Below are 14,402 nucleotides of genomic sequence, written 5' to 3'. Positions count from 1 at the left end.
ATTCGCTAGAAAATTGAAATAGTTTTTCTGGGAAATTTAAATAATAATCCGAGAATCTCTCTGGCAGAAACAAAGATGTTGCTGTCAGATGTCCTGTAAATTTAAATCGTTCTTTCACTTCACATATAATTATATCACAAACTTCTTTTGCTTCCCTCTGTCCTACGGATTTTTCACTTTCTTCATGTCTCATCCTTTTGTTTTCATGTGCCGAAAGAGTCTGGAATAGCTCATCTACTGATTCTCTAATTTTCACAATTTCACTTTCGAAACATTCAATTTGAACTTTTACCCATGCTGGATCAATTTCACGCTTTTGTAGCTGGTTATATAGAATGTCTACAAAAGGCTTATTTTATGAAAAAATGTCAGCCAAAAAACAAAATTCTGATTGCTCAACATTTCAACATATCCAAAGGCTTGCTGAATGGTACTATTGCTGCTGACTTCGTCACTTTCAAGAAGGGTCTTCATACATTCAATGAGCTCTTCTCTGTATTCAAACACAGTGTTCACAGACCTCGATTGAAAATTCCATCTAGTCTGAACTGAACGAGTCAAACGTTTTTTCACGATTTCATCAAGAACTGCTGTTCTTTGTGTCGAGTTCGAAAAGAAAGAACATATCCCTTGTAGATTCGCAAAGAATATTTTCACATTCCTGTTTACTGACGAAGCATGCAACATAATAAGGTTCAGTTGATGTGCGTGGTAGTGAATGTAAGAAGCCTTTGGAAAAGTTTCTTTGACAATCGCTTGTACTCCATTAGAAGAGCCTCTCATGACGTTTGCCCCATCATATGTCTGTGCTATGAGCTTATTGGGATCCCCTTCAAGATGGCGATTAATCTCAGTAACAATGCAAGATTCCAGAGATTTAGCATCATGATTACGTGGAGTTAGAAAATTCCAAAACCTTTCAACCGGTTTCCCATTAACTATATATCGGAAAATAATTGACATTTGAAATGTGCAAGATATATCAGTTGTCTCATCTGCAATTACAGATACATAATCTGCATTTTTTATCTCCACGGAAATTTCATCCTGACATACTTCTAAAATACACTGCAACAGTTGGTTTTGTATTGTCTTTGATGTCCCTTTAAATGCTGTAGCTTTTTCAAGGTGCGATTTCAAAGCTCCATCCAGTTCAGCACTAAAGTTAATTAAAGCACGAAATACTCCTGGGTTGGAAGATGTTTCACTTTCATCATGGCCCCTGAGGGCTAATTCTAAAGAATCACAAAATCGAATACAATTTATTATAATATTCAAAATGTACCTATTATTCGTTACTTTTTGATTGTGTAGTTCAATTGTTCTTCTGTAACTAGAATCCAATTGAGCAGCAATATTAGTATTTCCAAGAATACTGAGATTCAGAACGTTTGTAATGTGAATGGAAGAATTTTCATGTTTTTTTTTTATCCTGTCATGGAGATGATTTATATCAGTCACGCCCTTCTTAACCCAAGCTTCTTCCCTGCCACCTCCGAATAACAAACACGGGAAACAAAACAGAGCATTTCTTTCACTGCAGCCACATATCCAGTCATTTTTATTATACATATCAGGGTTAAATTTTCTCACGAAGTTCCTACTCTTGCTCTTAATTTCCTGGCATATGTTTAATGAAGGTGTAGGCCTTCCCAATCTTTTTATCTCTAATTTTTCCTCCATTCTTAATGAGGTAAAACTCGTTGAAATCAGGGATGTTACGTTGTTCATATTTAGTTTAACCTATTGAAATGAAAATACGCTAAAATTACATACCAGTCTACAGTATTGCCATTTAAAAAACCGTCATGCGTTCATAATGTTATATTTACTAATGCCACAACACAAAATAATTTCAACACATTTAAAGAAAATCACACATATTCACTCCACAAGTACGATCATGAAAAACAATTGAGTATAGAATCGTCATCAGAATGCTACAAAGTACCATGTGCAACGTTTTTCTTCATAAAATTCAAATGCAGCTTTCGTAGGCTGTCGGGAGATAGCAGCACCTATTGTCAGAACGACAACTCTTAGAACTTTAAAGCAAAATACAAGCTCCTTTATGTATTGTGCCGTTTATGAGCATGTAGATTGAGAAAGTAATATGCGAAATATGCGACTGTTCATTGTACAAGCCGAATGAATAAATTGTTCATGCTTATTACTTCGGGCAAATGTCTAGTTGAAACAGATACTTTTCCAGTGAATTTAGTTTCTTCTGCACTGACGTTGGTGTCCATGTCTGGGGGTGCGACAAACCTTTCTCAAGAGGAAAGCAGTAGACCACGCCTCTAACCCCCCTGTCCCCGCACTAGCCGAACATCTCAATAAACTGCCTTACATAGGTTTTCAACATCTCTGCAAACCAAGAGGCTCGGAGGCTCCTGCAGATGTACAAAACAAGACGCCAGCTGCAGATAATCATGAATGAAAATTGTAAAATAAAATTATATTTTTAATAGCAACAAAGCTGAGAGATTAGCAACATTACTGGGGGGTGTACAAACCTGCAACCCCCTTGAGAAGCCGCCACTGATATAACCATTAAACATTGAGAAACTTGAAACAGCTATTATTGTTAACAAGAATTGTTAGAAAAATATTTCGTTAGTCTATTCTTAAATTGGTTTGATGTCTGACAGTCTCTGACATTACTCGGTAGGGAATCCAAAGTCGAGGAACAGCCACAGTGAAAGAAAATGAATATGAGGATGTTCGGTGGGAGGGAATGGATAATATTGAGGGGTGTTGTGATCGTGTGTCTATGTTATGATGGGTGGATAAATTTTGAAAACGAGACGCAAGATAGACAGGAGTGAAGAAATGCAATATATGAAAGAGGACGGAAAGACAGTGGATTTTCCTACGATCTTCTAGAAGGAGCCAGGACAATATTTAGAGGGATGGTGTTACGTGATCAGCCCGGCGAATATTGCAGACGAAACGGACGCACATATTATGAACACATTGTAGTCTCTGCGCCGAAGTAACGCCTAGGCCAGTAAAGAGAATATCACAGTAATCGAAGTGGGGCATCACGAGTGTTTGCACTAACATCTTTTTCAGGGAAAAGGGTAGAAAATTCGTCAATCGCCTAAACGAGTGGATTAATGAGAATACTTTTTTTGCAGGTTTCTGCAACTTGAATGTTCCAATTTAAACTTCTATCCATATAAATACATAGATTCTTTACTGATTCACTGAACGGAATTTCGGTGCTGTACATTTTAATCGGAGACAAATTTGATGTGGTAATAGTGCTTAACAAACATGAATGGCCCACAATTATTGACCGTGATTTTTTTGGATTTAGTTTAAGTCGGAATTTCCGTATCCATGTTCAAATTAAGTCGAGATCGTCATTAACATATATTAGAATAAAAATGTTAACACTTCTTTGCTTTAAATTGATAATAAAGTGATGCTACGTCGACACTATATTCAGTGAATGGCAATAGGATAAAAGTCGGTAGAAATAATGACCTTGAATTTTGAATACGCTATTGTGTACGTGCATATCACGCACATTATACCATGAAGGTCATGGTTTATTACAAAGACCAGATAATTAAATACAGCAGTATAGTGTCAAATCCGAATGCAAAAAAGCTTACAGCGATGCATCATATCCTTTTTTATCCTATTTGTTTTGTCATACCGTATCCATTTTATTTTACATGTGTTATTTGACGTATTATATGGAATACAGCATTGCATGTCGGTTAGATTGACAACCCGTATATGGTTATATAAAAAGTAGGCAACTTTCCTGGGAGCAGTATTATGTTTCAGCAAAGTGAGATGTTTCTATACCCACATCTGTTTTTTTTTCCTCTTTCCGCGTAAATAAATCATAGCTTGACAATTATTCTTTTTGAGGGATTGTGTGTTCGTTTTGCTTTGTATTTAAATCATTATAGGGTGTCAAATCATTCACGTACGAAAAAATCGCGTGTAATAAAAAACACAGAATGTTGATTAGGACTTCGAGAAAGGAGTAGGTAAACGACACGGCCTTAAATGTGGAAGTCACTGGTTCAAATACGGTCAGATAGACTATATTTTGTCAGTGCAGATTCGACAGTATGTGCAGGCCAATGTTGTAGTGCTAATCCCACTTAGGGATATCTGTTCGTTGGTAACTTAGCAACCTTGGTTGCTCTGTCGGCAGAGCGTTCACTTACGACGACTACGTATCTGACTTCATATCTCGGCGATAGCGGAGTTGTACCACAGTCTACTATATACAGTCACGAAGCTTGAGTTTTGAGGGTGTTAGAAACAATAGACTGTGACGGTACTATTTTGCATTGCATGTAATGAGGCGATATTAGCGATCCTAGTGGTGAGCAACTATCTAATGTTTGCATATTTACTACGTATTGAGCTTCGCGACTGTATATACTAGACTGTGGTTGTACTGTATTTGTGATGGACAAAAACATAGTTCTAAAGATTGTTTGCTGGGTTCTCCTATTTTTTTTTCCGCAATTCCACCAACACTCTCCACATTTTAATCATGAAATTCAGAAGCCCCATATGTACAGCAGTGACAAAAAAAACCTGACCGACCCTTGTAGCTGATTTCAGATCCTTGTTCACTCCAGAGCACGATAGACTGGTAACTAGACTTTCGTGGTTCAAATCCTGCCTGGGAAGGAAACTTATTTTTTGTTCCTTATTCAAATTTATTCCCAATATTTTTCGATTGCAGCAATATTTTACTACTTAATTAACTTATTATTCCCAGAACATGAATTTTACCAGAAATCGAAAAGTAATGGTAATAAATTTGAATAAGAGACAAAAAAAGTTTCCTTCCCAGGCAGGATTCGAACCACGAAAGTCTTAGTTACCAGTCTATCGTGCTCTGGAGTGAACAAGGCTCTGAAATCAGCTACTAGGGTCGGTCCGGTTTTTCTTTTTCACTAATGTACATTTGAATAAATATTTCAGGAAGCACAAAAAAAACTGATTATTAGGCTTGTAATGTTGGGGATCGATTACATAAGTTTACTGCAGCATGGTACACAGGCAGGGGACGTGAACTAGTACGAGGACATTGATTTGGTTCTGTGATCGATTAAGCGAATAATAAGGTGCAAATAAAAAATCTGGACAGCTCTAAAAGTAAATATACGCTACATAGCATTACAAAGATATACAGGCTGATCTGTTTGCGTATGGATAATATTAATTTATTATTATAAGGCTATTATGATAGTACGAAAAATTTATTGCTGGTTATATTATGATTGAAAGATGGGAGTTTCCATATATTACAATCAACAGTGTACAATCTGAAAGGACAATTGAAAATCGTAGATGATTAAAATGGCTACTACAAATCAACAGCGGCACACTATGTTCTTTGGTATGCTAAATTTGAGAGTGTTAAAAGATTTCAAAGGGAATTTCGAGGTGAGTATGGTGTGCGTAATGTACCTAAATACGATTTCATAATGTTGTAGTATCGAAAATTTGTAGAAACAGGTTGTGTTAAAAAAAACATGCAGGAGGTCGCAGGCGAAACCCAGTAGGAGAAGCTTGGTCCCCAAACTCCCCAGATCTAACCTATATTGTTGCTGGGCTAGTTAATAGTTTTATTAATTAGTGCTGTATTAAAATGTCACGGTGTATATGTGCTGTTTATAATTGCTACAAAATTACAGCATTACAAATTGCTCCAAATCGTACATTCGATTTCCGAGGGATCATAAAACATGAGTCAACAACATTCTTTAGTAGGCCTAATGCCTTCGTCTTTGTGTTGATAGAAAAATAAAAATTATCTTTTTTATTTAGACCTAATAAATGAATAGAAGTTAAAATGTATTGGCAATTTTAAGGTTTTATCAACTTAAGTTTTATTGTTGTCCACATACAAGCATCAGATTACTACCATTTTTATCTTCGCAGTTGTCAGCAATGGGTATATAAAGCGTTATTGTAAATTCTTAATGTCAGTTTTAATTTTGTCCCACTAAAGCAAAGAAAATATGCGGAACAATTAATTACGGAAAATAATATGAAGCATGCAATATTTCTCATAATATGCAGCTTTGTTATAAAATAATGTTACATTATATACGGTACTATTCAACATTTCTTAAGTGTCTCGTATATTATTCCACATTAGTACCTCACGTTTTAACAGTAGTCCGAATGTCGCTATGTCAATGTTTGTATTTGTGGACATAATTCCACGCCGCTCCGCTAGATGTTAAGTCCGCGATATTTCGCACTCACGTCAATTCTGCTAGTATACAGCTGTCCGGTATTATTATAGTAAGGTATTTGGTTAAATCGGAGTGTTTTAAAAATAGCAATTTTTATTATTGTACAAGATACAACAATGAAGAAAAAAAATGTTGAATATTTCCAAAAATTTTACTGCTGTAAGCTGTACCTAACCCCTTAACCAGTTTTGTACTAAAGAGAAAAGTGATCATATGTACAATTGTGTTCCACATATGTGATTAGTTGAATTTTTAAACGCGGTTTTCATTTTGTAATAAACAAAGGAATCAATTGTATAATAGAGTGCCCCGTGAGTTGAACTCACATCATTCAACCCATTTAATCGTTTTGATCCTCTTCGATTTTATATCAATGTCCTTGTAACATTGCTGCACACTGAATATACCGATGCTCTTTCCGCTGAATATTCTGCAAGTGTAAACGTGATAACATTAAGCGTGAGCACTATATTAAGATACCCTTTTGCTTTTCGCGAAGCTTGTGACACAAAAGTCGGCAGGAATTGCGAAATGGGATTATGCGAAGATGATCCCCGCTCTAGAGAGATTTGCGACGTATCTCGGATCAGTTGTATTTCTTCTAATACTGGAGGGCGTCTGTTCTTTTTTTAAAAAAGGAAACTGGATTACTGCGTAAGTCTTTTAACTTTCGCTCGAAGGAAAAAGAGGAGTTTCATATTCTACTGGATGAAGCACAATGAAAGAATGAATACATGTAACCACTTAGCTATTGATGTTTGGGATAATATACTTGGGAAATATAAGAAAGACCTTCGAAAATAAGTAGAGTATATTTCTTTTGTATCTCTCATAAAGTTAGAACCGAATATCTTGAGTTTCTGAATGCGTTTCTTTCAGTAAGGGATAATGCGAAGATGATCTACCGTGCTTCCTTTACAATTCATTCTCTTGAACTGCTCTGGGAAAAATGATATTCTGTACAAAACATTCAGCCAAAAGGTTTCCAAGTTAAAAATAGCCAAGACCATATTCATAGACAATCGCACTTTTCCCTGTGTATAAAGAGTACTGAATATAATTTTATTTTTACCGCTACGCGATTCAAGAACGTAGAATCAAGCGATTGCTGTGTAAGTTTTAAATAAATTGGTGTATAAATATCATAAGACATATTATATTATGAGCCATAAGGTCTAGTAAACCACGAATTCTTATTTTTTATTACGTTTACAAATGACTTTGACAGAAACCTTATGCATTTAAGCTGTATTTTTATTCCCGTTATGATGTAATTATTGTACTACAAAATAACACATCAATTACTGGAACTTTCTCCAAATCTCAATTGCAAAGGTACTTATGTATGTAGAACTTTAGACAGAACTGCAATCCGTGGTGATGGAATTCACCCAATATTAAAACTTCTTGCACTGCGCGTTGTGTATATTGATGCCAGCTCTACAGTCGAGCCATTCTTATTTCCGGCAGCAAATCACACGACAGCTTCTGGTCAGCTGACACGCTGCTTCACTGGCAGTGGTTGTCGTCAAGGTTATGCAGACGACATACCGCTTCCCGCTCACGGTGGATGTTACTGCGTTGTCAAGTCTACCCTTGTACTCTTAACGAAGTTTTAGCACATGTCTAGTCTTAAACATCGAAACAAAAATAAACGATAATTAGTAATATATGAATACATATATATTACTGTTATTGTTAAACCTAGCATCCCAGGACACAGAAGACTTACCATGTTGTGCTATAATTGGTTTTTCCGACCATTTGAAGTAACGATTTTCATAAATACAGAAACAATATTAGAAATTACTAAAATGGGAGAAAGCTGTAAAATATAATAAATAAACACTTTTTATGTGAATGAATAACTAAAACCACACAACCTGTAAATTAAGTAAAATATGTTAGTATTAAAAATTTTGTCATGATAAGTCATTGCTACATAAAAAAATTACACGAAGAACCTTGCCTAACGGTATTGTTCAATTTTGAGGTGCTACGCCTAGATCGCTACAATCATTGTTAGTACCTGCCGCAGCCATAGTTCTCAGTTTATTTTCTTCTTTGCCGGATTGTCCGTACTTCTCTGTTGTTATTTGAGAAACCGTGAACTTGTTCACATCACGCGCATCAGCTGTTCATTGCACCATTTGCATTAAAGGCAATAAACTACTCTCATTTTACGTTCATTTTCGAAATAATCTCTAACGCCAAGAATCATTTCTTCCGACTCCTCCGCGGCATTGTGATGCTGAAAACTCAGCGATAACACAGCACTAACAACAATACCGACTGATTGTTCGACAACCAACTATTAGAACTGCGTCCGTTCACTATTGGCTTGACAGAGATTTAGCAACACCGCTATTGCCTACCTTCTTTGCGCCAAAAGTCGAGAAGGCGTGGCCACGCCGAAAATAAGAACGGCTCGACTGTAACTTTACGACCAGATATCTCATCTTGTTTTTGTGTAAAACAAGATTTAACATTGGGTTTGTTGAAAAAATTTACGATATCGTAAATATTTGTATAGTGACATCCTGAAAAAACAATGGGTAAAAAAAATTGGTATCGCTGATATAATAATTTTGATGTAAGAAGATAATGAAAAATGCCGATATGTGGTGTGACAACGGAGTTCAATTTTTAACGGTTTCTTAACATTATTATGAAAATCAAAGGATAATTTAAAGTGTTCTCTTTCACAAGAAATACATGACAACGGGGTTCAATTCTTAACTACTGTATTTCTTAACATTATTATGAAAATCAAAGGATAATTTAAAGTGTTCTCTTTCACAAGAAATGCATGATAACAGGGTTCAATTTTTAACTATTTCTTAACATTATTATGAAAATCAAAGGATAATTTAAAGTTTTCTCTTTCACAAGAAATGCATAACAACAGGGTTCAATTTTTAACTATTTCTTAACATTATTATGAAAATCAAGGGATAATTTAAAGTTTTCTCTTTCACAAGAAATGCATAACAACAGGGTTCAATTTTTAAATATTTCTTAACATTATTTTAAAAATCAAAGGATAATTTAAAGTTTTCTCTTTTACAAGAAATGCATAACAACAGGGTTCAATTTTTAAATATTTCTTAACATTATTTTGAAAATCAAAGGATAATTTAAAGTGTTCTCTTTCACAAGAAATGCATGACAACAGGGTTCAATTTTTAACTATTTCTTAACATTATTATGAAAATCAAAGGATAATTTAGAGTTTTCTCTTTCACAAGAAATACATAACAACAGGGTTCAATTTTTAAATATTTCTTAACATTATTGAAAAAATCAAAGGATAATTTAAAGTTTTCTCTTTTACAAGAAATGCATAACAACAGGGTTCAATTTTTAAATATTTCTTAACATTATTTTGAAAATCAAAGGATAATTTAAAGTGTTCTCTTTCACAAGAAATGCATGACAACATTTCTTAACATTAACTATTTCTTAACATTATTATGAAAATCAAGGATAATTTAAAGTTTTCTCTTTCACAAGAAATGCATGACAACAAGGTTCAATTTTTAAATATTTCTTAACATCATTATGAAAATCAAAGGATAAGTTAATTTAAAGTGTTCTCTTTCACAAGAAATTCATGATCGCCACCCTTTCTGGTCTATACTTAATGTTTGCGTCTTTCTATTCTGGAAATATAAAGAAACGGGAAATTTCATTTCTATCCTTTATATTAAATGGATTGTACTTAAAATGTAGGAGATGTAATGTTGCGAAATCCAGCTCACGAGAATGGGCACACAACAACGCGGAGAAATAAAGCGGAAAAACTTTTAGTATAGAAGAACAGGACAGAAAAGCAATGGTAGGCTGGGAAGGTTAACTACTACGATACAAAAACGGAGAGAATCAGATTGAAAGAGGAGATGCGGAAGAAAGGGTGTCCATCAGGAAGCACGTTGTTGCTTCTTTCTTCAAGTTATAATAATATTTCTTTCAAATCTCTGTACGAGAAGTAGGCTACAAGAAGACAATGTGATAGAATCAATGTTGGACTGTGGATGACATTAGAATTCATATATACTGAAAACATAAACTAGAACTGACGTCACGCACGAGCTGCAAAAAAAATCTCTTTAATTGTAAGCCGTCCGTTAGGGTCTAACTCTGATACGGTTGGTCTATTATAAGATATTTTCAATATTAAGCTATTCACGTCTAATATTCTGGCCAGATATCTCATAGGCAGAGCTAATAGGCTATGCACACAAGTTTTGTGATTCACCAACATCAATATTGCCTCATTTTAAAATTCAGATTCATTTTACGGACCTTCAAAAGAACTGTCACAATCTTCCTTCCCGCCCCTTCTCCTCACTCTTAGGCTGCTAGTACACTATCTAAGTTCTTTGACAAAGAATATTATAAAATATTTTATCAAAGATCTTTGATAAAAGATATGATTTGTGGTATATTACTCTACTTAAAATCTTTTATAAAATATTTTATCAAAGATAACCTAAAATTAGGAACAAAAGTTCACGTAACACTTGTTCCACAACAGTTAACAGGATTTGTTGATACTAATATTTATCAGTTGAGTTTATAATAATTCAACTAATGGGAGAGGTTACATTCCAAGCTTATCTTGAAGTTAGGCGCAAGTAGAACGCTTCAGACCGCCCAACTTCAAGATAGGCCTGGAATATGACCTCTGTCATTGATTGAACAGTAATTACCCTTCTCCTATTCTCTGCCGGCAATGTTTATGTCGCCTGTCAGACACTTATGCAACGCAGTACAGAGCTGAGAATCTTACGTTTAACCTCATTCCATGGTGACGGGCTTTTAAGAGCTACAAAAACATATTACGTGAATCCATTTGGAAAACAAGTAAATCTGGGGAATTATTTTTAAAAGTCATGTTGACATTAAAGTTCAGATAAATTGAATTATTTATTTATTTATTTATTTATTTATTTATTTATTTATTTATTTATTTATTTATTTATTTATTTATTTATTTATTTATTTATCTATTTATTTATTTATTTATTTATTTATTTATTCTGGTGTAGTTAAGGCCATCAGGCCTTCTCTTCCACAACACCATGAATACAAAAACAAAATAATAGAAATAAGCAGAAAAAATACACTATATACAAAGTAAAGCTACACAAGAAATAAACAGAGAGAGAGAAAAAAACACTATAAACAAAGTAAAGCCACACAAAAATATACACAGGTTGCAGTCACACAAACTTTAAATGAGTGATTAAGTATCATAATTAATTGTATAATTAATTAACTAACATAAACAAGAAACTTGCAATTTTAATCTAGATTAAAAAAGAAAAAGAAAAAACACAAATCAATATTTCTAGCAATACCTAAAAACCTGAACTAAGACAAAATTTTCCAATTTAATTTGAATTGTGGTAAAGTCCGACAGTGCCCACAGTGAAATCGAATTCAAGTCTTCGTTTATTTTGTTTACTGCGTCACTAGTCTCGTCAGGGTGGAAATGCAAATAAATTTGCAAGTCGTCGGCATACATATGGTATCTGCAGTGTTTTATATAGGCCTATGATAAGAAAAATTATATTACAATTTGCAGCCAACAACTTATCAAATTGGTACAAAAAAGTTTTGTTACAATGACCACATTATAATTCTTGGTAGTTTCCACGAATATTTTCAATTTTACAAGAAATCATCATCAGGTGGAAGCAATAAATTAGTTAGACAAGTTGAACACAAGTGAAACCCAAAATATAAAATGCATACATAATGAATAAAACAGTATAGGAAACACTGTCATATATCAAAACATTAAAACAACTTATAAAAATTCAATGATAACGTGCATTCCAGAAGTGATGCATATGCATGTATATCTTTTGGATTATTAGTCTAATAATTATTAGAATGTAAACGTAATATATGTGTATGCTAAGAGTTCAAATTTAATGAGGCCATATTTTTATGGTGCGGTAGTTGCAAACTGAAGTTCTATGGAATATTTTGTCATTCGAGTCGATGAGGTGATTAAGACATGGTGTTGAAGATGGAGCGGAGTTAGATGCTGAAGTCAACTACATGGCTTGCGACTGGTCATACGTACGAGTTGTTTTAATGTTTTGACATGACAGTGTTTCCTAAACTGTTTTATTCATTATGTATCCATTTTATATTTTATGTTTCATTGTGTTCAACTTATGTAACTAATTTATTGCTTCCACCTGCTGATTTCTTGTAAAATCTAAAATATTCGTGGATACTACCAAGAATTATAATGTGATCATTGTAACAAAACTTGTTTTTGTACCAATTTGTATAAACTGTTGACTGAAAATTGTAATATAATTTTTGTTATCATACTGGGGAATTATCTCAAAATTAAACCCTCCTAGTCAAATTGGTAAAGATTTACATTATGTGAATACTTAACACTTCATAAATCGAATTCTTATCTTTTTTATTTTTTTTTATTTTATTGGGTTATTTTACGACGCTGTATCAAAATCTAGGTTATTTAGCGTCTGAATGAAATGAAGGTGATAATGCCGGTGAAATGAGTCCGGGGTCCAACACCGAAAGTTACCCAGCATTTGCTCGTATTGGGTTGAGGGAAAACCCCGGAAAAAACCTCAACCAGATAACTTGCCCCGACCGGGATTCGGATCCGGGCCACCTGGTTTCGCGGCCAGACGCGCTGACCGTTACTCCACAGGTGTGGACTCGAATTTTTATCAGACTTGCAGACTTAATAAAAATTGATGGATGCATAGCCTTATTATAATGCATCAGGCCCTATGGCCTTAACTCTGCCAATATAAATAAATATATTATTTTTATTATTATTATTATTATTATTATTATTATTATTGTTACTACTACTACTACTACTACTACTACTACTACTACTACTACTATTATTATTACTATTATTATTATTTTTACTACTACTATTATTATTATTACTATTATTATTACTACTGTCCGTTACTCTGGAGAAGACGAGCGGAAAGAATGTGACCTTCTTGACTATCGCTGCTGATTATTATAAACATCGCTCAGACAAGCATTCCAGTAGCCAGGTTATTACTCGTACAGGAAACATGAGTAACAATGCGTATGGAAATTAAAGCTAAGGCCGGGTGCACACAGAATCAGACGCGGCGCGGCGCGACGCGACATTTTGTCTCGTGGTACTTGTCTCCCATTGATTTCTCATGGTGCGATGCACACAGAATCAGACGCGGCGCGACGGTCGCGAGGAGACACAAGGCGACACGAAGAGACAGCTTCGAATGACTGCTAGAAGTTCGTCGCGAGGAGACAGTCTGATAGCGGCAGTGTACTGCGCATGAGTTAGTAGTGGCTATGATTGCACGCTTTCATTATCTACAAAAAATACTATTGTTGTGTAGTGCACATTATTCATAATGGAGCTCGATGCGGATAAATTAGTTGATTTAGTACAGGAAAGATATATTCTGTACAATCTTTGAAACAATATCACGAGAATAATGTGGTTTCTGAAAATATGTGAAAAATTGCAAATGAGATGAAAGCACCAGGTGAATCATAATTTATAATAATAACACTGCGTAACAAATGTTAACTTTTTTTTTGCGCTAGACATGTGATATATGTTTTCTACATAATTTGAGCCTCCTGAATACGAATATGACAATAAAAACAGTTGTTGGTTACGGTTTTTGAGAAATTTTGGAATTTATATCTATTCAAAATATTGTTTTATATAATGACAATAAGGCTAAATATTCACTGTTCAGAAGATTACAGCTTTCTTTTTCTCCATTTTCTTTTACACTGGGCATCAGGTACATCATGAGCTAAAGTCCAACAATAGTCTGCTAGCATATTGGTACTCCATTGTCCTTGGTATCTTTTTTCCATAGTTGAAATTTCTTGATGGAAGCGCTCATCATGCTCATCACTGAAATCGCACAATTCTCGGGAAAAAAAAGTCAAGATGTGAGTGAAGGAAGTGAATTTTCAGGGAAATTTTACAACCCCAGTTTAATACGCCAACAGTAAATTTTTCACTAGTTCTTCATAGTTCTCACTTCTACAGTTATCCAGAAAATTAATTCAACCTCCTTTAATGCAATCCAGACGGCTGTCTCTTTTCCTTCCAGCAAAGATTCGAAG

The sequence above is a fragment of the Periplaneta americana genome, chromosome 14 (genome assembly GCF_040183065.1).
Source record: "Periplaneta americana isolate PAMFEO1 chromosome 14, P.americana_PAMFEO1_priV1, whole genome shotgun sequence".
NCBI lineage: Eukaryota > Metazoa > Arthropoda > Insecta > Blattodea > Blattidae > Periplaneta > Periplaneta americana.
Note: the sequence above shows the minus strand (reverse complement) of the source record.